The 25,034-nt window shown below is 43.2% G+C and overlaps 1 pseudogene; it reads left to right on the top strand.

Moving 5' to 3' along the window:
• Window positions 1-809: 809 nt before the first annotated feature.
• Window positions 810-24,645, top strand: LOC109480558 (annotated as a pseudogene).
• Window positions 24,646-25,034: the final 389 nt, after the last annotated feature.

The raw sequence follows: 25,034 nt of genomic DNA, 5'->3' as shown, positions 1-25,034 counted from the left end.
GGATTTACTCATTGAGTCATTCAGTGTTTTGTTGTTGTTAAAACCAGTGTTACAGTTACAGAGGGAACCCATGTAGAGCGACTGATTGTAGTGTAAACATGTGATGTTGTGAAAGTAACTGGGACTGGAATGTTTTAATTGACAGCACACACAAGCCACTCCTTCCATAAATACTTCCATAAATACACCAGCTCAGTTTTACGGATCACGGGTTTAACATTGGCCTTGACATGCTAGTAATGCCCCTCCCCTTCCCAAAAATGTTACTAGTATTTGAACTTGAAGCACAATAGTAGCAGGTCTGGCCTGTGAATACAAGCTCTTTGTCTGGCACTAAAGGAGCTGCCCACCCCAAGACAGACTAAATTAGGATAAAGCGAGGTTCAGTGAGGCTAGTAGCAAGTCTATGCAAAGAGAAGTCACCTTGTAGAATTATGCCAGCTGACATGTTGTGTGTAAGGACCTGTCTTTGCTATTTATCTCTCAAGACCTGATGTGATGTTCATTGGTCATCGTCGACTACGACGGACGAACAACAACACGGTTTGTAAAAGTAGAAGTCTGTAGCAGTTGTCACTGTTTTTGTCTCTCCAAGTTCAATGATATGGTTAAGGTTTTCCCTCATTTTCATTGAGCATCACATTTTTCCTATTTGTTTTCTTTCCCTTGCGTCATGTTTCAAGTATACATGGCCTACATTGTTGCCTCAGAGTCAGACTGAGAGGATAAAGCGAGGTCAGAGTTCAACCCAGTTCACCTGCCTTACTACAGCCACACCTCTTTACAGTAATTACCCCTGAAAGGCAGCAGCTATTTCAGCATTTGCATAAACACGCGTCAGTGTCTAAGCTTCAGGTAGCGTCTCTCCCCAAGGGCTCTAAACTATCCTCTTTGTGTTCTCCATCCCTGGAGCTTCTACAGTTTTCCTTGATTCAGTAGACAGTGGCTTGTTTCTTATTGTCTGTGCTTGTTTGCCCTGTATAGGTGAACAGGAGTAAACAGAGACAATGCCTAGGAGAAGCAGGAGACAGGCAGCCGCGCGAGCGTCCAACCGGCTCAGAGATTACTACAGGGGCGTAACACCCGGGGTGCCCAGGAGGTGAGAATTAAACCATTTCTAGATACAAACCTGTACTAGTGATCACCTCTACTGTCAACAAGGATCGACCACCTGGCCTTGAAATGGGTGATTTTTATGGTCCCTTTCTTTTGCATAACCAAATCCTATATATAGTGACCGCCTGCCTGCATAGATCAGATTTAATTGGTCCCCTCCCTGAGTGTCTTACTTAATACAAACCTGTACAAGTGATAACCTCTACCAGCAAGGACCACCTGACCAATGTGACCATTTCTTTGGTCCCTTAGATAATCTTAAGGATTCACCGATTCCTCTCTATAGTGACTGACTGTATAGAGCAGATTTAATTGGCCCTCTGAGAGTGCTATCTAACACCCAGAGTGCCCAGGAGGTGTGAAAACATTTGTAGATACGTACAAACATGTACCAGTGGTCACCTCTAGTACACTACATAAGTACCACTTGGAAACAGGCCATTTCTATGGTCCCTTAGATAATCTTTCGCGTTGACCGAATCATGTCAGATTTAATTGGTCACATGAGTGTCCTACTTAAGCAGTTTTGATAGTTTATACCTTACAATCGGAGTGCCCAAGAGGTGAGAAATCATTAGTGGATACGAACAAACATGTAATGATCACCTCTACATATGTACCTCTTGGAAACGGGCAATTTTTATGGTCCCTTTCTTTTGCATTGACTGAATCCTGTCCACCTGCAGCTGCCTGCATAGGCCTGATTTAATTGGTCCCGTGAGTGTCCTACTTTAGCAGTTTCCTACCTAGCTGCAGGTAAAGACTGACATTTGCATATAAACAATTTAGAAACCTACAGTTTGGATTATAAGGCCCTCAAATTCCAGGATAGATGCTGGCTGTCATGTGAACCAACATTTCAGACTCTAGCATGTTTATGCTTAGCCTCCATAGCATGCCAAAAACTGGGAGATTTGGGGGTCTTCATGGTCTTTGGGAGCTTTTATGTGCTATTTTCTGATTGTATATAGATAACATAGCCGGCCTGGTTGAATTACCCCCGTTTTTGAGAACTGGGCTATTCAGAAAACAGCCGAAGACCACCAAACCCCCAGTTCTATAAGCCTGCTACGGAGGCTTAAGTTTATGCTGGGTTTGTACATGTATGTGTACCAGTATCAGTAATTTCGTTTGTAACAAAAGCTAGCTCTCATTATCTCTAGTAATTACTACATACTATATCAAAACCAACACTGCAAAGTGTTTTTACATATCCTGGAAGCCTAAAGATATTGTTAGTCATTTGTATAAACTTATTGTTTTCTAAGGTATATTTTACATTTATCTGTGGTTCAAGACATATTATAATGGATTCTTTTTGCCAAAGAATGTGACACTCCCATTATGAATGATTCAATCTCATTAGTAGCACAATGGGACGAACCAGTTTTTTTTAATCTCAGGGACAATGCACTGCATAATTTAACATTTTCAACTGAACTGGCATCTACATTTTTGTGGCAGGTGGGGCACGCGCATTGAATACAACTAGAGAAGTTGTCAGGGTGTACACATTTCAGATGTACTGTTCGAGGGACATAAAACTGGATAAAAGAACAAAGATTGACAGACAGTCACTTAACTGGGTCGAGGATATCTCCAAACAAGAAAGACAAGCACTGACTGTTTAATCTCCAAGCAGATCCTACGGTGGCAAAAAGACAGTATCAAATTGGCCAATTTACTGTATGATACTGTACTGTCTTTAGCCACCCTAGGATCTGCTTGGAGATTAAGTTGACTGTTACCTGACCAGCTAATAAAATCTGAACAATTTCTGTATCAGTCTTTGGATCAAGCCAGCTTTCTACAGCCTATTTGCAGTTGTATGAGAATGAAGTAGCTGTAATGTTAGTATAAGCCTAAGGGCCACCTGGCCATAGTAACCACTTGTTTTTGGTGGTCTCTTAGAGTAAACCATAAATTAACCCAAACACTGAGAATCCTGTCTATACGTAGTGACTGTTATGGTGTCTTGATCTTCTGTATGTGATGTTCAAATCCCTTGACTTGAGTAGCAGCACTACATAATACATTGTGTAGACAGACTTGCACTGTGTACATTTCTGTGGGTGGTTTTGCATGGTTGCCAGTCAACCTATAGGTACTGCCTCCATGACTAGTTTACCCTGGGTACGCCTAGTTAAAAAAGCTACAAAGCCTTCATGCATCAAGTGACGCACAGGGTGGCGCCCAGTCCTAGTTGGTACCTAAATAAAGCCTGTGACCTGAAAACAAGGGTCAGCGTTTTTAGGATAAACTTGGCCCACCCTCCTGAGTTTTCAGCTAGTGATGGTGTCATCTCTGCTCAACTTGTCCAGTTTATTCATCAATAATATTTTGGTTACTGGAACATCACTGTTCAACTAGACACAGTTACTTTTGCTAACAAGAAGCTTACAGTACAACTCTCTGTGAAAGACTGTGATGGACAACTGTCTTGACCCAGAAACATTAGTGTTTGCCACACACATTTATTTGGAACAGTTGTTTTATTTGCTTACTCCATAGTTGGATGCATTTATGGTCAAGTGGTCAGTAAGGTAATCACATTTTTTTAATCACAAGGCTTAGGGCTTGAGTTCCAAATATAAACATACATGTATGTTCCTTGTAAACATCACAGCAATTGTTGTCAGGATATTTGACTGCTTGTGTCTATTGTACTGAAACTCATTATTTCTTTAGTTAGACAAGGAAAATCAGACATGATCCACAAGAAAAGAGTTACTCAAACTCAAGCAACTGGAAGGAATTTGCTTGACTTTTTCCTTGTGTATCTCATTATCTGGATGTCAAACTTCACCAAGGACAGTCATGATCACTCCATGATTAAAGTGAGTGTGTATCTAGCAAAAGCAAGTTAGGTAGGTACGAGTAAGCATATGCCAAGCCAGTCTGCTAATTTTGCATTCACATGATGTAGAGCTCTGGAATTGCAGCCATGCCACCTTGTGGCCGTCTGAGGTACTGCAAGGTGTAAATCCTCACAGCTCGTTTTAGAGATTCATCAGTCACGTAAGATTAACAGTTAGTAGAATATTTATCAATCAGTGACTGTTTTTGAAAGGTACCTCCAAATTTTTTATATCAACAGTACATCTCGATCACGGAGTGACCTAGTCTCGCGAGAACACGAGACAAGGTCGAAACTTGTATGGGTTTTCTGGCCTCCCCCACCTCCTTGCCTTACACAGCTCTTCCTTCCCTCATCCAGGCGTAGACATGACTCGGAAGATTCCACGTACAGCGGGGGTGACAGTAACGTGCACAAACCGACCGCCAGGAACACCGGAAGGTTCCCAGTCGTCAACCCGGACAAGCGACAACGGAGTAACGTCATCAAAAATCTGGAGAAGCCCAAAGTACCCCCCCAGAAAGGTTTGTTTACTTATTATAAAAGTGTTGTTTTTAGTATTGTTGTACTGTATTCCATACATCCATGGGCTGATCCACTTTGAAACAAAGGGGGTAGTGACCTAATGATGATGATGATGACTGCTTTATTATTCACATAAACATATAGGTTGAAAAGTCTGTGGCAGCCTAAATGGCTGAATTGTAGACTTTTTATAATTTAAAATCTTGAGAATATTATCAATTCAGACTTCAATACAAATACTACATATACATAGGAAATACAATATCAAAAGTACGAAAAGCCTGTTCGGCCAGTATAACATCCAGTATGTTACAAAACTTGTGTATCGTTCAGCAACTTTGTCATATAGTCCCTGGTAGTCAGAATATGATTTTCTCTCCTTCATTTCAGGTCCCCTTGTATAAAAGTGCTCACTTCTTTTCATTTTGATAAAACTTTGATAAATCTCCTGCCAGTACATGTATTTGTAATGGACTAGCCCTAATTCAGTTGTACATGTATGATACATGATCCTATATGTGTAAGTTTGATGTCAAATTAGGCAGAAAAAATGTACAAGATTAGATCTTTATACATTTATATAAGATCAATGGTGTTGATTGGTTGGGCTGCATCATGGGAACAAGATGGCTGCCCCCATGAACACAAGGTCTAAACAAAACAGGCCTTCCAAAAATAGACGTTCATAGTTCATATAGGAGGCCTTGGTCAGTGACAGTTGAAATAATAGTGAGGTTCATTGACACTGGAATGGGATAACGGCACTTCAAATCTTGAAATATTTGCAGCTGTTTTATGTTGCACGTTTTTTGTTGTTGTTTTTTTTTTGTGGTAACACTAGACCCACCACAAAGTCACTATAGCTGCTGTATAATATAGCACAAATAATACAAATTTCTGTCAGTAATGCTATCTCACTAGTATCAGTAGTGTACTTATCGGGAACTTAAACAACCACTGATGCCTCCTTTACCACCCGCTGTTCCACTTCCGCCTGAGCAATGTTTACTCCAAGCAGATGTTTCAGTGGCTGCAAAAGACAGTATCACATAGTCATTGGCCAGACAGTATCCATTGGCCAAACTGTATCGATACAGTGAGTCTGGCCAATGGATACTGTCTGGCCAATGTGATACTGTATTTTGCAGCCACTTCTACCACCCACTGTTACACTTCCCCCGGAGCAATGTTTACCCTAGCCTAGGTTCCAGACGTCGGCTTTTCATGTGCGATAGATTTTTGTGGGGAGAAGCCCTAATAATGTCCGCTACAAGAGTATCCGCCACCCAAACCCTTTATCTTTCACGTCAGCAATAGCGAGGAGATAATTAGAGCCAGGGTGCTAACTTGGGGTATAATAATAGCGGGAAGTGTGGCTTCAGTGGCCAAAGGGATTCTCACTCGTGGTAGGGTCTGGCACCCAGGCTATGTTTACCTAGTCTCCACCAGACTTCTTTTGCGGGGTGAATAAATCGTAGAAATCGGCCTAAAAAGGGTATTAATTGGCCAGAGAAGATAGCTGGCCAGGCGGGGCAATGGAGCTTCTCTGGCCGGCTATCTTCTCTGGCCAATTAATACCCTTTTTAGGCCGATTTCTACGATTTATTCACCCCGCAAAAGAAGTCTGGTGGAAACTAATGTTTACCCATGGTGGTGCCTGACTAGAATGTAGCACGGCTATGAGGCATGACATCTAAAAGAAGGTCACAGGGATAAACAGCACATGATCAAAGGACAGCAATGTCTGGACTCCGGAGTCATGTTTTATGTAACTAGTAGTTAATAATTTGTTTCTTATCATTAGTTGTGTACAAATCGGAAATATACATCTCTCTCGCATCTCTCTCTGTAACCATATAATGTTGAAGAATAAACCCCAGAATATACCATCTTGACCTGATCACAGCATAATAAAAAAGCAGATCTTGGTATCAAGACCAGCTATGTTAATGAAGTGATTTTGTAAGATTATGACTCTTTTGTATCATACTAGCAAGGACTTGACTAGTTCAGTAGTTGGGCTCTGATCAAATATCTGAAATTGAAAAAAACTTTTATTTTGTCTTTGTATTAAAAATCTTCAAGAGCCACATAAACATTTTGATTTGGTTTCATGTGACTGTAAATCATACACTGTAAAGTCTATACTTGTTTAAATAAAAGTGACATCTAGGTTTGTCTGTGGAACTAATAATGGGGCTAGTTTGGCCCCAAGTGGGTCAGCCATACAAAGGGACCCCTGCACAGTGACATACACGGAGAATGGAGAGAATTCAGGGCACATAGTCTGTGTCATGACCTCAGACGGGGTCACCCTTCAATCCTGGATACGACTGGTAGCCCAGAAAATCACCCCAACATACATTTTGTATCTGGGTCAGACAAAAAGGAGCTGAGGTGAAGAATTCACCAAAAGGCCAAGGAGCTTGTCTCAAATATTGTTGGACACCAGCGGAGACATTGTCCTCAAGAATTTTCCAGGAGTCCGTAAAAAACGCTTCGCGATGTGGAGACTCTGAGGACCGTCCAGAAACCAGGCTGTCTGCTCCATTTATACCAACATTCCAGTCTCCACTTCTCTGTATCAATATTCAGAATGGGCCCTCTTGCAAGCTGGGTTTAAATGTCACTCTCCTACAAGCTGGAAGATTGGAAAACACTTCGCCGGATGTTGCAAGGCAGCCTTATAGAAGGAACAGCCCTGTGTTGTGCAGATCGTGACTTCTCGTAAAAACTACTTGCATCACAAAAACCAAGGCCAGCAGAGTGCTCCACCAAAGGACTTATTTTTCCAGTGCCAAGCAAGTCGTGCGTGAACTGGATGTAAAAAGACTTACGTGAAAAGTATCTGCAGTGGGTTGGTGTTTACTGTGAAGTGCTTTTAAAAATCCTGGATTTCTGTGCAAACAATTGTCATATACTGCATTTGCCTGTGTCTGTTTGAAGGAGGGGCATCATACATGTAGGTATACCCTTTGAACAACCTTGCAACTTCTGAGTTTGCGTGTTTGAGAGTAGAAACTGGAGAAAAGAAAGAAAGCCATTGCTGTGACTACAGGGGAGAAGTAGATCGAAGACCAAGCCAGGATGGGGATGTGTCTTACTCGAGAAGAGTGGCACGATATCGTGTGGCGCGGTTATGAGAAAGAATTTGAAGGGAGCACGAAGCCGGACCAACCCAACACCGTAGACGGTGGAATAGACAAAGCCGTGGAGTGGGACGGAGAGTGTCACACCTGGAAACCGCCGGCCACTGCCTGCTGTACCTCCTACTCCTGGGATGGTGTTGTGTATACTGTGTGTGGTGAGGATACAGGATTTTTCTTTACACAACCAAGATGGACTAACCTTGCTTCCATTTTAGTGTCTATCAGACACCTTCCTCAGAGCTTCTGACTGGAGTTCTGCTTCTCGCCACTGTGTGTAGCCGAAGTAGGTGGTGTTTTTGCGGCGAGAACACAATCTCACGTTCTTTTTTTTCTTGTACTGGTATCTTTTTTCTTTGGGTGGTGTACCTGATACCAATGCCAATGGATACTGCCTGGCTAATGGATACAGTCTGGCCAATTTGATACCGTCTTTTGCAGCCACCAAAAGATCTGCTTGGAGATTACCAATTTTTATCAGTATGTTTTGACAAAGATGTCACCATATTGATACTGTTTTGACAAAAGAGCAACAAATATAATGAATATGTATGAATGGTTTGTTTCAACACTGTTGCAAGCATAGCAGCCAGAATAGCTGAATTGTTTTGTGACATGACAAAATTTATGTTGTTCTGTGTTTCTAGATGAGCAGCTGAAGGTGACCAGCGTTGACTTCCGAGCGATCAGCAACCGCGGCCCCCACCACACGGACGAGTTTGAGAAGCAAGGGCTGATCGTACGGCGTGGGCAGGCGTTCGACATCGGGCTGGAACTCAACAGGCCATACAGCCGCACCAAGGACAAGATCACGCTGGAGTTCAGGATCGGTAAGAAACTTCTCCAGATACCGGTACAGTTGGTTAAAAGGACTTATATATAACATTAGAGGTTCAGGGGCTGATCGTACGGCGAGGTCAGGCCTTCGACATCGGGCTGGAACTCAACAGGCCATACAGCCGCACCAAGGACAAGATCACACTGGAGTTCAGGATCGGTAAGAAACTTCTCCAGATACCGGTACAGTTGGTTAAAAGGACCTATATATAACATTAGTGGTTCAGGGGCTGATCGTACGGCGAGGTCAGGCGTTCGACATCGGGCTGGAACTCAACAGGCCATACAGCCGCACCAAGGACAAGATCACACTCGAGTTCAGGATCGGTAGGAAACTTCAGATACAGTTGGTTATAAGGACTTAGCTACTAGCTAATGTGACACTAGAAGTTTAGAAATTGAGCTGTCTCCCTCCCACATACACATTTACATGTAGCTACTGAATACTGACTGTTTTGCACTATCTATTGGGACTTGAATGTAAAAATTGCTCTAAACACAAATGTCCATGTACTTATTATGTAGTTAATGCAGCTGCTGTTATATATATGACTTCCAGTACAATTTTATCAATACATGTATTTAAGATAATTATTAAAGCTCTAGGTTTGTGTTATCTTGTGTATAATGACCATTGGGTACTATTGTACATGTACTGTACTATGATTTTATCTTAATGTCAATGAAACAGATTAAGGTCTACTTCTTTCTTTCATAATTTTGATTAAAGTGGTATCATCAGTAAAATTTGTTTCATGTGTATTACATTGTAGGTGGTGTTGTGTGTAGAATAAATGCGGCATGTGCTTCAGAGGTAAAATGTTTTTGCCTCCTCCATAGGAAAATACCCCAAACCCAGCAAGGGGACCCTCATCAAGGTAACCGTGGGTACAGAACGGCTGAGCACAGAGAAATGGGGGGCCAAGCTGGAGCACACTTCCGGGAACTTTGTCGGCATCAGCGTGATGTCCCCGGCAAACTCCATCGTCGGGAAGTTTGACTTCTACGTGCAGACGGAACACGAGGGGACAAAGTTTCGCACGGCGAAGGACGACAAGAACACGGTCATCATTCTGTTCAACCCCTGGTGCAGCGGTGAGTCTATACTTAGTACATCCAAACACCTATCAGTACATTTATTTACCGGTATATATCATTTCATCCCAAGACATTTGGGTTGTCCCCAGAAGTTGAAAAAGCTGATTTCCAAGGAGGGCCAGCATATACATTTTACATTTAGTTGGGAGACAAAAGTGGACAAACAGAATAGAAACAAATTGATACGTATGTATGTCAAAGCAAGATCATTTTCCAGAACTCAAAGTCTTAGCCACTGAGACCATAGCTCTGAGCAGGCCAAAAGGATTGAAGTTAATCTGTGTTGGTAAAACACTTATTTCTTGTTGGAAGAAATGTTTTTGGTTGTGGTTTTGTGTGCATGTTTGTCTAGACAAAGCACATTGGTTGGCCTTTTGTGCTGTCAAAAGTAAAATGTAAATGTGTGTACATCAAAATTGATTTGTGATCTGACTGTAACTACAGGTGTACATTGCATATGGCTGGATTCAAATTTCTTTTTGTATTCCCCAGATGACCAGGTGTACCTTGATGACAAGTCCAAGCTTGAGGAGTACGTCCTGAATGAAACAGGATTCATCTACGTTGGGAGCAAGCGACGCATCAGTGGGCGGCCCTGGAACTTTGGCCAGGTGAGAATGATTCTTAACGCAGAATACCAGTATGTAATTGCATTCTAGGCTGTCTAGTGTGTCAGTACATACTACATAAAAGGGGCGCAGTCCTTAGGACAGGACATTAAGCTGTGGTCCACTGTTCATTGTGCTTGTGGAAAAGAGCTAGGGGAATTTCCCTGGTTCAATGAACCTGTAAATACTGTACAAAGCATCTGTCTTCTCTGTCACGACCAGTGGGAGATTAGCTCTTCAGTGGGCTAAAACTGTAGTAGAAGTAGTAGTAGTAGACTGGTTTATTAGATCTTTAACAATAAGATATACATTCCTCCTGGCAGCCATGGAGGTCTGTATTGTTAGGCCATATACAGAGGTATCAGTCTAGAAAAGATTATACATTTACATGTTCTGCATTGAGATCACTTTCCTTTTTTTCCAGTTTGATGACCCTGTGCTGGACACGTCCCTGTACCTGTTGGACCGTGCGCGGATGGCATACACGTCTCGCTGGAACCCCATCAACATCATACGGGTTCTCACAGCGCAGGTTAGGAGCACAGAAATCTTTATTGATACAACAATAGTACATTGACTTTCGTAAGGTCTTTCAACTATATGTACAAACAGTAAGGAGTCATCCATTGATCCATTCTTTACTCTTCCTGACTCCCAACCTTTTCTGCTATAATGTTTCAGTAACCTTAATAAAGAGGTTAACAATCTTGAACTTAGTTCTCTGTAATGCCAGAAGTTTCTAAGTTAAATTCAAATTAATGAAATACATTTAACATGTTAAAACATGTTCAAATATTAATGAAAATGCTGATCTGTAGAAGTCTAGGCTTGTCTATCTAATCCATAATTTCCATTGTATAATATAAATTCTACTGAACTAGAGAATTGTTTCAAGCACAAGCGTAAAACACAGACAAAAATTCCACAAAATAAATGGTCCCTGCCAAAAATTCAATTTACTGTTACAGTACCATCAAACATTGGTCCCTTGTGCCCACACAGATAAACTCCCTGGATGATGATGGAGTCCTGGTAGGTAACTGGTCGGGTGAGTATGATGATGGTGTGGAGCCGTGGGTGTGGAACGGCAGTGTCAAGATCCTGGAGCAGTTCTACAACACCAAGGAGAGTGTGCAGTACGGACAGTGCTGGGTCTTCTCCGGAGTCACCACTTCTGGTGAGGTTTACCCTCGGTATTCTTTGTATGTTGTTACCTCTATGGAAAATGGTGTACTTTCCCTGGCATGATAGAGAAGGGGCTTGCAAAAGGAGACTGCACAAGATCTAATATTTCATGGACAGTGCTGGGTCTTCTCAGGAGTCACCACTTCTGGTGAGGTTTTCTGTGTTTCTCTTGTGTTCTCTGTTGCTTGGTTCATGTGTTTTGTTTACATGTCCAACCTGTACAAGTGACCACCTCTAGTACATTGTAGCTCTACATAAGGGCCACTTGGCCATTGTAAACACTTTTTGATGGGCCCTAGGACGATGTCGTCCTTAAATTCTTAACCCCAGCTTTAAAGATAGCAACAATATTTAGAGCTAGATGTTCAAATTCTAGATGTAGCAAGTCGTTTGATGTAATGTAGCCAGCTGCTGCCACACCGCGTGCCTGCAAAGCTGGTGTGTTACGCAAACAGTGGTTATACCGGCTATACAGATACAGATACAGAAATGAGACATAGTGCTATGCACAATACATTACAGGTTTCACACAGACACAGTATGTTCTGTCTACATGCTGATTTGTTGACTTCTTGCAAATGTTGCTTTCAGTTCTTCGCGCTTTGGGAATCCCCGCGAGAAGCGTGACCAACTTCGGCTCTGCCCATGACACGGACGCTAACCTCACCGTGGACTATCACTTCGACGACAAGGATGAACCCATCGAGGACCTCAACAACGATTCTATCTGGTACATGTTGTTTTAGCCAGTAAACTGTCTTGTAATGATGAAGGTTAGACATCCAGACAATAAGATATGCCAGAAAACAGTTACTCAAAGCTGTTTTGGGTGTGCCTTGTTATTTAACCTTCTCCCTGCTACCTAATACCATATCCAATACAACCTTGGTGCCAAGTGGCGACATCTAAATAGCTAGAACCAGCATAAGATACAAAACAATGAACTTACTGTTTTCCATCAGTGAAATTCATTTTTGCCTCACAGATATCAGTATGCTATGGGAAAGGACATTATTGATTCAAATTGCTACATGAAAATATAAGAATGAGCAGAAAAAATTGACAATGAAAATCCAGTTTTGCTGCCCTGAAATTGCATTGGATGCCTTTATAACTGAGTTTAGTAAGAAATACTTACTTGCCTCTTTAAATGTGTAGGAACTTCCATGTGTGGAATGAGAGTTGGATGGCGCGGCCTGACCTGCCGGCAGGATATGGAGGTTGGCAGGCTTTCGACTCCACTCCTCAGGAAACTAGCGAAGGTGAGAACATTGTCACCTGACATAGATTAAGACTGCCTTTGAATGAGTTTATGTAGAAGGACTGATGTGTCATCTTGCAATTTACAAGTTTAAAGTTACGCACAAATCAGGTCTAGATAGCCTTGGTAGGTTTCTGCATAACCTAAGACTAGCTTTTCTAGGTCTTCCTTTAGGGGTTATGAATAGTAAGATTCAAGAAAAGTGGGGTCAGTAATTGGCCAGGGGAGTGAGCTGTGGTAAGGGTAGCAATTTCACTTGGAAGTTCACAGGCAAATGGAGTACAACACAAAATTTATCTTCACAAATTAACTTTTCGGCAGTCAAACAAATTATCCTTCTTTTTGTACACCAGGACAGTACTGTTGTGGTCCTGCCTCGCTCATGGCCATCAAGAACGGCCACGTTTACTACGGCTACGACACGAAGGTCATCTTTGCAAATGATGTTGGTGGAAACCAACCTTAGATGCTCAGATGCATTTTAAAGCAACTTTTTCTCACAGATTTTTTTTTTGTACACCAGGACAGTACTGTTGTGGTCCTGCCTCGCTCATGGCCATCAAGAACGGCCACGTCTACTACGGCTACGACACAAAGTTCATCTTCGCAAATGAACCCTCTGGTGGTCCAAACTATACCTGACAGATTATTCTCCTTCATTCTACATAGTTTTTTTTTTTTATAGACACAGAGACCAACCTTAGATGCTCAAATACGTTTTTAAGCAACTTTTTCTCACGGAACTTCTTTCCTATCCCAGGACAGTACTGTTGTGGCCCTGCCTCGCTCATGGCCATCAAGAACGGCCACGTTTACTACGGCTACGACACAAAGTTCATCTTCGCGGAGGTGAACGCGGACCGTATCTACTGGCGGGTGACGGAGGACAGCGACAATTGGGACCAGCTGCGCGTGGAGAGTCACTCCGTCGGCTGTCACATCAGCACCAAGAGGGTGGGGAGGGACGAACGGGAGGACATCACACATCTGTACAAACATGCAGAAGGTAAGCACAGGGTAGTACTGTAATTCACTTTATGTTCATGGTAGTAAAATTTCACTGTCCAAGAAAAATGGAGGTGTTCACAGTAACGGGGAGAGGGGAGGGGGCAAAAGATGAATCATTTGTTAATGACAATGATAAGTCTGAAGCGACTGTGAAAACCTCACTTAAAGTTCATGGTAAGTCAGGAATTAAAGTAGACAGCAGTCTGTCTTTCCTTTCAAGTATCAAGGTGTCTTGGATCTGCTCACTACAACAAATATAGAGTTGAAGTGGTGGTTGGTATCTGTAACAGTTGTTACATGTTGTGCCTTGCAAGCTCTAAGCCATGCAATGCACAACTTGAAATTGACAAGTTTGTTGGTTATTTTGTACATTTTGAGCATAATCTTCAATATACAAAAATGTAGTCTTAACTTTTGGCATGTTACATTTAGATATTTGGCATACTTGCTAAGACAAGTACTTGTGCACATTGCTCTTAGAGCACACGTCAAGAAAACACAAAGATTTGTAACCCTCTGTCCTCTCCCCCAGGCTCGGACCTTGAGCGCGTGGCTGTAAGGGAGGCGGTGGAACACGGGAACCGTCCGGGAACCTACGTGGACCGGTCAGTACCGGAGGACGTGACGTTCAGCATCGATACCGATGACGACTTGGACATAGGTATGACGAAACAGGATTTAGTGTAGCGGGATAGTCCTGAGATTTGCCATATTAATCACAGTGGTTTATTTATTATCATGTAACGTTATAAGTTTATATCCTTCTAATTCTGTACGTAAGTAAATACATGAATACATGTCTTTTCATCAGGTTGGTAAGTTACTGAATAAAGAGACTCTTTTTCCACAACCAAGTGACGTTTCAGTGACGGTCTGTCACCTTCCTCAGGGCAATTCTGATTGGTCCACATTGCACAGCACAGGTGTCGCTGCTATGGGAAATCATCTATAGTGGCGACACCTGTGCTGTAGTGCAATGTGAACCAATCAGAATTGCCCTGAGGAAGGTGACAGACGGTCACCAAAACGTCGGCTGTGAATAAAACACTTGGTGTATAAAAAGAGTCACGGATGTCCCTTCCCACATCTAGGTGAGGACTTCAGCGTGCGTGTGAAACTGACCAATCAGAGCAGTGAGGAGCGGTACGTGACGATGTACCTCACGGCCCAGGCCATGTACTACACCGGCGTGTCCCTGGGCAAGTTCTGGAGTCAGAGATTCACCGTCAGACTCACACCTAATGGAGGTGGGTACTGTGTTCTGTAAGATCTACATGTATGTTGTGAACACGTAGGCAGTGTTGAGCTATTCTTGCAGTATTCTTTTTGCTGATTTTTGCATATATACTCTATGTCCTACAGTCCTAATAAATACCTTGCTGGCAAAACAAGTAATTTTGAATGCTCAAGCCTCCTTGTCCAAAATTGGATGTAAAGTTGTGTTTCTGGGCACTTCTTCTTCAATTTGATAGCACACTTAGTGTTTTTTTTAAGACAATAGAACTTTTGTCAGTAACTTACCATCTAAAAGGATGTTTTCCCTGCAGTGACAATTAAAGCATAAGCTTTAGTGAAATCTGCACTATAGTTTTACTTGAGGAAGAATGACTATACAACAATGACTATTTACAACAAAACGTTCACCTCTTTTTGTCCCCAGATGGTGAGGTTGAGGGCCGTATAGATGCGGACCTGTACGTGCCTCGCCTGGTGGACCAGGGTGGGGTGAAGTTTTTCCTGATGGGGCACGTCAGGGAGACACAGCAGTCCTTCGCAGGGCAGCACGACTTCAGGCTGGGGGTGCCCGATCTCGTACTCAAGGTTTGCATCGTTTGTTTGTTTGTTTGTTTATTAATTTTGCAAAACAATAGTAAGACTGTGTCAGGGAGACCAAGCAGTCCTTCGCAGGGCAGCACGACTTCAGGCTGGGGGTGCCGGATCTCGTACTCAAGGTTGGTATCATGGTTGTTTTTTTTACTCATTCGTCACCATGCAACAAAACCCGAAGGCTACTTCAAGGTGTGACCAGGACTCTAGCCAGCACCAGTTTTTCCATGAGTTACCGGAACTTTACGGCGTGTGACAAAATTTTGTTTAAACCATTCCGTCAATGACCTTGACAGACAAAATGAAAAAAATCTTGGGTAAAAATATGAAAACATACAAAGGACCACCAACAACCACTCTCAACACCATGATTTGCCTCTCAAAAAGCGGGAAATTGCATTTTTGAAGGGTCGATAATGAAAAATTTCCCCGGGGACCCCTTAGATTGGGAGCTCCTCTTCAACACCTTTGACTTCTTGTTTGTTTTACATGTAAATGATATTACCTATGACACAAGTAAGCAATGCAGAAAATATAATGTATGTATCAATGGATGTTTTTAGATGCAGTTCCTAGTCTGAAGAAACTTTGTGACAAACCTGCCCCCCTCCCCACAGGTGTCTGACAAAGACAGAATCATCAACATCGGCCAGGAGGTTCACGTCAACGTGTCCTTCAAAAACCCCATCAACACCACCCTCACCAAGGCAGCGTTCTACTTCGAGGGGCCTGGACTGACCGCAGATGACAAGGTCTGTCTGTTTGTTTGTTGGTTTGTTTTATATAACTAACCCGGATTCGATCCCGAGTTGTACCCGTGACATGTCTGAACATGCGCCCCGACGTTGTGTCCTTGGGAAAGGCACCTAACACGACTTTCCTCACTCCACCCAGGTGTGAATGGGTACGTAACTTCGGGCGGGAAAAGCCGTATTGAGGTCACCTGGTGGTGCCAAATGGCAGCCGCACAGACCCTTGTGTGTGGAGCAAATATGTTATATGTATCATGTGTAATATGTGATTGTAAACCTTGCATCAATTCAGTGTTATAAAAAAGGCTGCGACTGTGGTGTTTGACCAATAAACCATTTATTATTATTATTATTATTACACCAGGTGATCCACCACAGTGACGTTGGCCCGAAGGCCAGCGCCTCGGCCGTGGTGAAGCTCAAGCCCAAGAAGAAGGGGAAACGGAAGCTGATGGTGAGCTTCACGTCCAAACAGCTGCAGCAGGTGTGCGGCGAGTGTGTTCTCAACATCGTCTGAGCACCCAGGAGCAAGAAACTGGGGGTCTTTTTAATCTCCAAGCAGATTATACGGTGGCAAGGCAGTATCCATTGGCCAGAGGAGTATCCATTAGTAAATGGGTACTACCTGGCCAATTTGATACTGTCTTTTGTGGCCACCGAAACATCTGCTTGGAGATAAGGGTATTTTCACTTCAAGAGATCGTAGCGCATTACTGTTTTTTCACAGTACTTTTATGTTTGTGGTTTTTTAGGTCACTTCTGTACCGCAAACTTATCATTACTGTTGCTGAAAAGCCAGGAGCAAGAAACCAGGGTCTTTTCACTTAAGGGATTGTAGCGTGATATTTGGAGTGTGATGTTGGGATACAGGGCTGGAAATAATTTTTATGCAATTTTCTGCATATCTGAACTAGTAACAGTGTAGATTACTCGCACCAGTCAAATTTACCTATGTCAGAATTTAGGAAGTGCAGATCACACTACAAACTGATTGCCATTATTTGATTCAAACTGTAACAGTAAATACACAAATAAAATCCACATATACCTACAAGTATATGAACCCAGTACATGGACCAGTGCAGGTTAGATACAGGTAGACATCAGAAATACCTGCACTAACCTGCATGTGCAGGTGGTGATTCAAGTTGTGGAGTATCAAAGGTCTTTAAGGTGAAGGATTGAAAAGGTGATGGCAGAAATCTTTTGACCAATCAGGATGTAGGAAGTGTATGAATGACCAATAAGCAGGGAGAAGTTAGGTTTAACTGGCTTCATCTGACCAATGAGAAGGAGAGAGGTTCATGGTCAGGTGACATCAGACCAATAGAAACAGGATATCGAAATGATTTAAAGATGCCCCAATAAGCATTATTACAAGTGCTCTTAATAAGATATTGTGAAAACAGGCAGCTAAAGCAGGTTTCATATTCATGTTGGAAGAGTCTGTATTTACCGTGGTGCGTAATCATTGCAAAGTTAACAAATTCAACTACATGATAACCATCCTAACTTTTCTTCCAATGGAGGAAAACTTCTTTGTGTTAAAAGATATCACTCCTTGGACTGTTAACATTTTGTAGAAGGCAAAATGTGCTGTTTCTATCTTGCTGAGCTTAAGTTGTCATTCTATACTAGAGAGTAATATTTGATATGAAAAGGAGATATTCTTGGGCAAATAGATGGTAAATAGATGGTAAGAGCCTACTATAGCTGGTGTAAAGTTAGATGGGGCATTTCAGGTATTGTTTGTCATTTCTTATTATTTGTATAAGTTAATGATTTAGATTTTTAGATTAGATTTCTTGTTAAGGAAAGTTTTGGTGTTAGCATTTATACATCATAGTTTTTTATCGTTGGAATATTTCATAAAAACATTTTTACAAGTTGTGGTTCCTTGAATTTTTCATAAAAACATTTTTACAAGTTGCATCTGTTGTCTTTGTTCTCTTTTCTATGTATAAACTACAACCAGTGTGTTTCTCTTGAAGGACCTCTGTATGATATAAGAGCGAATGTCTGTGCTATATGCCAACATTTCGTAAAAATCGAATTTTTTGGCAAGCGACTATTAAGGAATATAGTAGCAATCGGATGTCACCAAGGCTACTGAAACATCACTAGAGGAAAACGAAACTGTTGAATGAGTTTTAACAGTTGGTAAAATTACGTTTGTGTTTCCACGTATCCACATTATAAGTACTCTTAACATGTCCTATGTTTTTAAAAATTCGTACTCTCTTGCAACGTTAACTGCAACGGTTAGCCACTGATGACGTCATCACCAATCCCTGCGTTGCTAAGGACTCCAACAGACGGCTTTTCAGCACCGCGGCCAAGCGCAACGAAATTTCCAAAAATTCACACTGCAATATCTTTGTCATTACTTGTTGACCTGTTGAAGATTACATCATTTAGCTCGCGTTTTAGGGTAAGGAGGGTTGAATATAAAATTGAGTATTTGTCAAAAGTGCAGGGTCAAAATGCGCCCTTTGGGCGTAGCCTCCACCAGGCCTTTCTACGGGAATACGGATCGTAGAATTCGGCAAAAAGGAGAGTATAAAATTGGCCAGGGGAGTCAGTCCGCGGAAGGTTGGTTCTTTCCCTCCGAAGTGCGCGGCCAGTCAAATCTACAAGGCGGCCAAACTCCCCTGGCAAATATTTCCTATATGTAGCCAGCGTAGTTAGTCTGGTAGAGACTACACTGGGCGCTGCTTACTGAGAAACCACAACTATCACCCTTTTTGATTGATGGCGACGCAGACGATTTTATTTTTATCACCCCTGGCGCCGCCTTTTTTCAGGCTGTCCATCATTAGGCCGACCGTGCCCTAATCAGCGCCGGATTGCCACATCAAGGATTGCCACATCAAGGGAGAAATTGGCGGGAAGACAGATGGAATTTCCAGTGGCGCGCCACGATGTAACATACGGTGCAAGGACCGTTGTACGGGCGAAGGAAGACTCAAATGTTCACGTAGGTCGGACCTACCCTCCATGTAAAGGTTTTTAGACTTTTTGACGCGTTTTAGGCACTTCTGTCAGAGTTTCTTATTTGTACTGTTATCTTTTTTTTTGCCAGTCAAACGAGTTGCAACTGGATACTGCCAGACACTCAAGTAAAGTAACGAAACTTTTACTCGACTGGACGCGTTCCCGGAAGAGTGCCCACGATGCAGAATGATTGCTGCTGTAAAACCGTTTCCTCGAGTCCTGGAAGAACAAATCAACGCTGTCTTTTAGGCCTTCCTTTTATGCTCTCCTTTGTTTAACGAGACTTTTACTCGAGTAAACTCGGAGGAGTGTCCACTAGCTCCCACCAGGCCTTTCTACGGGAATACGGATCGTAGAATTCGGCAAAAAGGAGAGTAAAATTGGCCAAGGGAGTCGCGGGGAGGTAGTTTCTTGCGCGGTCAGTCAAACCTACAAGGCAGCCAAACTCACCTGGCAAATATTCCCCTATATAAAGCCAGCGTAGTTAGTCTGGTAGAGACTAAGTGTCCAGGATGTCCAGGAACCCGTGGGAGGAACTGTTGGACATCCAGCTGGACACCACCACGGTGTGCGCCATCCTGGTGGGAGGCCTGCTCGCCCTGGGCTTCCTCTGCCTGTGTATCTACGCCGCCTGTACAGCCGTGTGTCAGCCGAAGGTGAGGTGCTTCATGACTTGTTTCTTACCTTTGCGTTGTTGTTAATAGCATCCAATGCGATTTCAGGGCAGCAAAACGGGAAATATTCTGAATAAGGCAGTCTTTGTGATCTTGACACATACTGCTTCACATTAGCACATGCATTTGAGTAGTTCATACTTTGGGTGTTTAAAGCTGCAGAAACAAGGCCCAAGATGAGTCCTTTATTTACTGGGTGGTACCCTAAAAATCAGCCAAGGGCTCTTCCAGTAACCGTTTTCCGTTAGAAGTTTTGCTCCATGCGGGTCAATATACATTGGGATAGTGTAGTTTTAACTCAGTAGGCAGATAAAGTGAGTAGACTATTGACTTTGAAAAATCGGGTTTCCAAGGCCTAAAAACGGCATTGCCATTTGGATGCCTCTAATCTTTTCTTTTCCTACTTATCCTTCCCGATTTGTTAAGGAACAGTAACATACTGTTTTGTGCAGTTAAGTCGTAATCTATCGAGACTCCAGATAAAGTACGGTTCTGGATAAGGCATGGTTCTGGATTCAACACGCACCTTGCTTTTCTACCTTGCATGCCCTGCCCTGACCGCATCTAAACGTCAATAATCGCACGTACTAATTATTACCCACGACATGACGCCCTGGCGACGGGTGACCGCTGGCGACCGACAAGGACTGATGTTAATTACCGCCTGTCATCGTCATGTACTGATGAGTCTCTAATTAAACCGTCCCTTATGATGTGTCCGAATGACACGAACATGATTGAAACGCTTGGTCCCAAATTAATTCAACTTCATGACTCTTGGGAATCACATGAATGATAGCCAAAAGTAAGTACGAGAAAAATGAAAAAAAAAACATGACATGCAAGACACCCAAAAACATGTAAAAATCTTACCAACCTGGAATATAGAAAAGCATGCAGATAATTGATCTATTGGGCAAAAGTTGAATTCATCTCCCAAATTTTTCGTTATTGACACTTTTATTTCTAAAGAGGCTTTGTGAAAACTTCAAAGATCTTAAATGATCCCTAGAATTTTCTATTCGTCCCAATCGCTAGTTACTTCTTTATTACCATGTTTGCCTCTTCATGCGGTTTAGCCCTTAAAATAACCCATTCGCCCACTCACTCACTCACTCACTCACTCGCCCGGTGGGCCATGATCTGAACTCTCGACCGCTACAACATTCTAGTACCCCAGTGTCGTCTGAACCGGTTGTCAGTCATCTCAGGGCGGACATTTAATTGGTCAGAGATGAAGCGGCTCCAATCTAATTGTGGGAACAAATTACCGGCAATCACGTCTAGATTGAGCAGCAAAATTCCGTCACCATGTCGCGTGGTTATATTGCCGCCCGTGTTCATTATTTTTCTAATTTTGGAACCTTGTTTTTCTAAGCACCTTCTTCACATTTTTCAACTGACAGAACAAAGCTAATATAAGAGAAGAATTCTTATTCTTGAATTTAGTAAATGACAAGTGTATTCGGTAGTGACAAAAAGTTCCATTGGGTTCACTAACCACATACTCTGTTTTAGTGACCGTTTTCGTTCATTTTCATGCAAACTGCTATTTTAAACGTATTTGTGTACGCACGGCCTGACCTATTAAATTAAGTGCTAAAAGCTGGCCCGCACACATGGATCATCTGAAATCTCTTAATCTGTGACACGGTGATCTGTTATACTCTTATAACCTTTCACAGGAGATTATTCTCGCCGTGAATAGATGATTGTAATGTGTTAAACCCACGTCTGTGCGTGTGTTTGTCAGTGTGTGTATGGCAATGTACGTGTACGTGTGTGTTTGTATGTTTCCCCGTGTTTGTGTGTGTGTTTGTGTGTGTGTGTGTGTGTGTGTGTGTGTGTGTTTCTGTGTGTGTGTGTGTGTGTAACTCCGTGTGTATGTGTGCGCGCGCGCGTAGTTTTACACCTGTGTGTGTCGAGGCTAACTCAATAACAATAGGTTTTAATTAATTTTGATCAACATTCTTAACATAATGAACACATTCTAGCCCCACATTCTAGTACTAGTATTTTAGGCCGGGGAAGGGAAATGAGAGTGTTTTGTTCTTGTCTGTGTGTGTGTAATCTATGTGGGACTAACAGACAACAACTCACCCGGGGAACCAAGCTAAACAGATGAAGGGATTTCCCCACCAGGAGTTAAGGTTAGCCTGACTAAGTCACGCTCCTGGTGCCCCCCCCCCCCGCAATTAAGGCAGCCATGGCATGGGGATCGTTAACTCTCGGCAGAGAGAGCTTGTGTAAGCACAGGAGCGTTAAGGTGTGGTGAGAACGTTAAGTCGAAGTGAAGCCCTGACGCAAGTAGAACCTGTCACGTACACATTTTGGTCTTAAGAGAAGTGAACCATTTGTCACGATTTCTTTCTGCTCTCTGTGCATGGGCGATGGATAAGGATCGCATAGAGGAAACTTTGATTCAATGCTAGTGTGGGACCACCAGTTGTCAATTGCACACACGCAGACATACTACTAGTAGTATGCACACACACACATATATACACATAATCACACACGCGCGCGCACACACACAACGTGTATAATCGACTACCTCAACATCCAACCTCCGACCTGAGATATTTTGTTAACTTTCACTACAAAATATGCCTGTTTTTTCCCTGTTTTTCAGTACCTCAGGAGGCGTCAGGAAGAAAGGCGAACAAGAGTGAAGAAGGTAATTACAATAACCAAGGAACTTTAAATTCGGTGTAACAAAGCTGACGATTAAATCTAATCAAATACATACATACAAGTCGTTCGGTGTATGTGTGTGTGTCTGTGTGTGTGTGTGTGTGTGTGTGTGTGTGTATGCGTATGAGTCCGCGCGTGTGTGAGTTCTATTTTTCAAATACTACTAGTATATTCTTTACGTTGTACGAAATGCTAGTTGCACTTTCTATACTCAACAGTACCGGCGGCGCAACCGTGTATCCTCAGTCAGCATCCCCTGCCCCACCCCTGGGGCGGACCCCACCCCCGGGGCGGACCCCACCCCCCACAGACGGAGGGACAGGTTCGCGTGCGCGGCCGACGACCCCCCTGGCCCCGAGGATGACACTGATAGGCGCACGGAGAACATTTCTGAAGCTGACGTCAACACCGTGGGCATGTCGGCACGAGGAAGGAGCAAGGCGGCGAAAAAGAGCAAGAAGAAGCAGAAGGAAGGAGGGAATGAGAGTGTGGACAAACGACGGCAGCGTTCGAAATCACTGGGGGACGGAACCATTCGTGCTAGAGGGGACAAAGGTAGGCAGAGGAGCGTGTCTGAAGGAGCACAGGTGGTTGGAGAAGGAGCAGAGAGACTCAGTTGTATTTCGGGTAGTACCGTGAGCGGCGGTGAAAGAGTCAGACAGCGTAGTTTATCAGGCGGCAGTTCCCAGAGCGGCGTGAGCGCACAGGGACGAACTAGGAGCGTCTCTATCGAGAGACAGAAGAGCGTCCCCGCAGGAGGAGGCACTCCGCAGAACTCCCCTCTCGGAAGAGAGCGGCTCCGGAGTTACTCCGGAGCAGGAGGGAGCATGGCGAGGCTGAGGTACGCCAGGAGACTCAGCCTCAACGCCGAGAAGGCCAAGCGGGAGATGAAAATGAAGAGGAAGAAGCCCCCGAAACGCAGAACAACGAGGAATTTTCAGGCGAAGGTGGAATTTGTGGATGAGAAGGAGGAAGGTGCAGTACAAGAAGGAACGCAAGGAGGCGCGCGTAGCCACAGAGAGAGGGCGCCAAACCGGCAACAACTACAAAGCGGCGGGGAAAGGAAGGAATCGGATGGGTCACCAGTAAAAAGTCGTGACGACGCCACTACCGAGGAAACCGACCTGGAGAGGTCGTCTTCATCCCTGGCGGGCCTGCAGGACAGCCGAGGGGCGGTAGGCTGCGCTGCTACTGCTGCTGCCGAGATGGCGGAATACGCCAGTCCAGTCAAACGAAAAGGTACATGCATGATTTAGAGCTACATGTAGCCTCTACCAGGCTTCGGGAGGCGACTGGAAAGACTGCGGGATCGGCGGGAAACTGAACTCTCTAGCGAAGCAACTCCTCTGGCATGCTATTTCTCTGTTTGGTCACTTTCCCCTCTTTCCAGCCGCCTCCCGAGAAGCCTGGTAGAGGCTATTGAATAAAGGGCAAGAGAGCTAGTGTTATGTCTTTTTTCATGTTTACTTGAATGATTTTCCCGCTTCTGAATCACAGGATCTGGGCTTGAATTCTGGTCAACTCTTAAATGGCATTTGATAGGAGGAAGCAAGGCAAAAATGTTCCCGATATGATAAGTATACTACTAGTATTATATGCCCAATTACAAATGTTGCGAAGGAGTAATTATTCTCTCTGACTTGCTCTACTTTACAGGACCGAGGAAAAAATGCGAATCGTCAGTGTGAGAATGTGTAGTTGTGCGGACTATATGATGGTTTTCACAGATCCCATTGCATGTTGGGTGCATCTGTGAAAAGGCCTATGTTAACGTTGACATCTTCAACGCCGAACACCGTTGCAGAAACTCAGAAGCAAGTCAAGCAAGTTCGCTAAGTTATTCGACGGAAACAAACCAGCTTGCCCTTCGTAGTACCTATGACGTTAGAACGTTTTTATGCACTTTTCAAAGACTAGAGGATAGGTGCTTGTTGGTGCCAATGTTTTCGTTGCTCCCTATTTAAACATCAGGAGCTTTTCTCAACACGACATTCTATAGGTTTCAAAGAAGGAAAAGTCCTCAGTGACAGTGTAGCTTAGGGTTTATATCGTATAGTGTAACGTGCCGGTCTTTTGAATTTTTCAAGTGTTGTTCAATAAATATTGTTTGATTGATTGATTGATTGATTGATTGATTGATTGATTGGTTTATTGACTAATTGTTTGAGAAAACTGCTTTGAGCAAACCGTGTCCCGCCTCGGCAAGCAAGTGAGCGATGTCTTAACAGGTGGCCTGGCTTATGGCTTGCTTTCTAAAATAAGCAGCCAGTATTGACGATAACCTAAAATATTGAAAGCCTTGCTTTTGGCTTAGGTTGCCAGGTGGGCTTAGGTTGCAGTTCGAACCCTGGAGATGTATTAAAGACATCCAATGCGATTAGGTAGCAAAACTGGCAATATTCTGAATAAGGCAATCTTTATGATATTGACACATACTGCTTCACATTAGCAT

The sequence above is a fragment of the Branchiostoma belcheri genome, unplaced genomic scaffold (genome assembly GCF_001625305.1).
Source record: "Branchiostoma belcheri isolate BF01 breed outbred unplaced genomic scaffold, Haploidv18h27 scaffold51, whole genome shotgun sequence".
NCBI lineage: Eukaryota > Metazoa > Chordata > Leptocardii > Amphioxiformes > Branchiostomatidae > Branchiostoma > Branchiostoma belcheri.
This window is presented reverse-complemented; position numbering and strand designations above follow the sequence as displayed.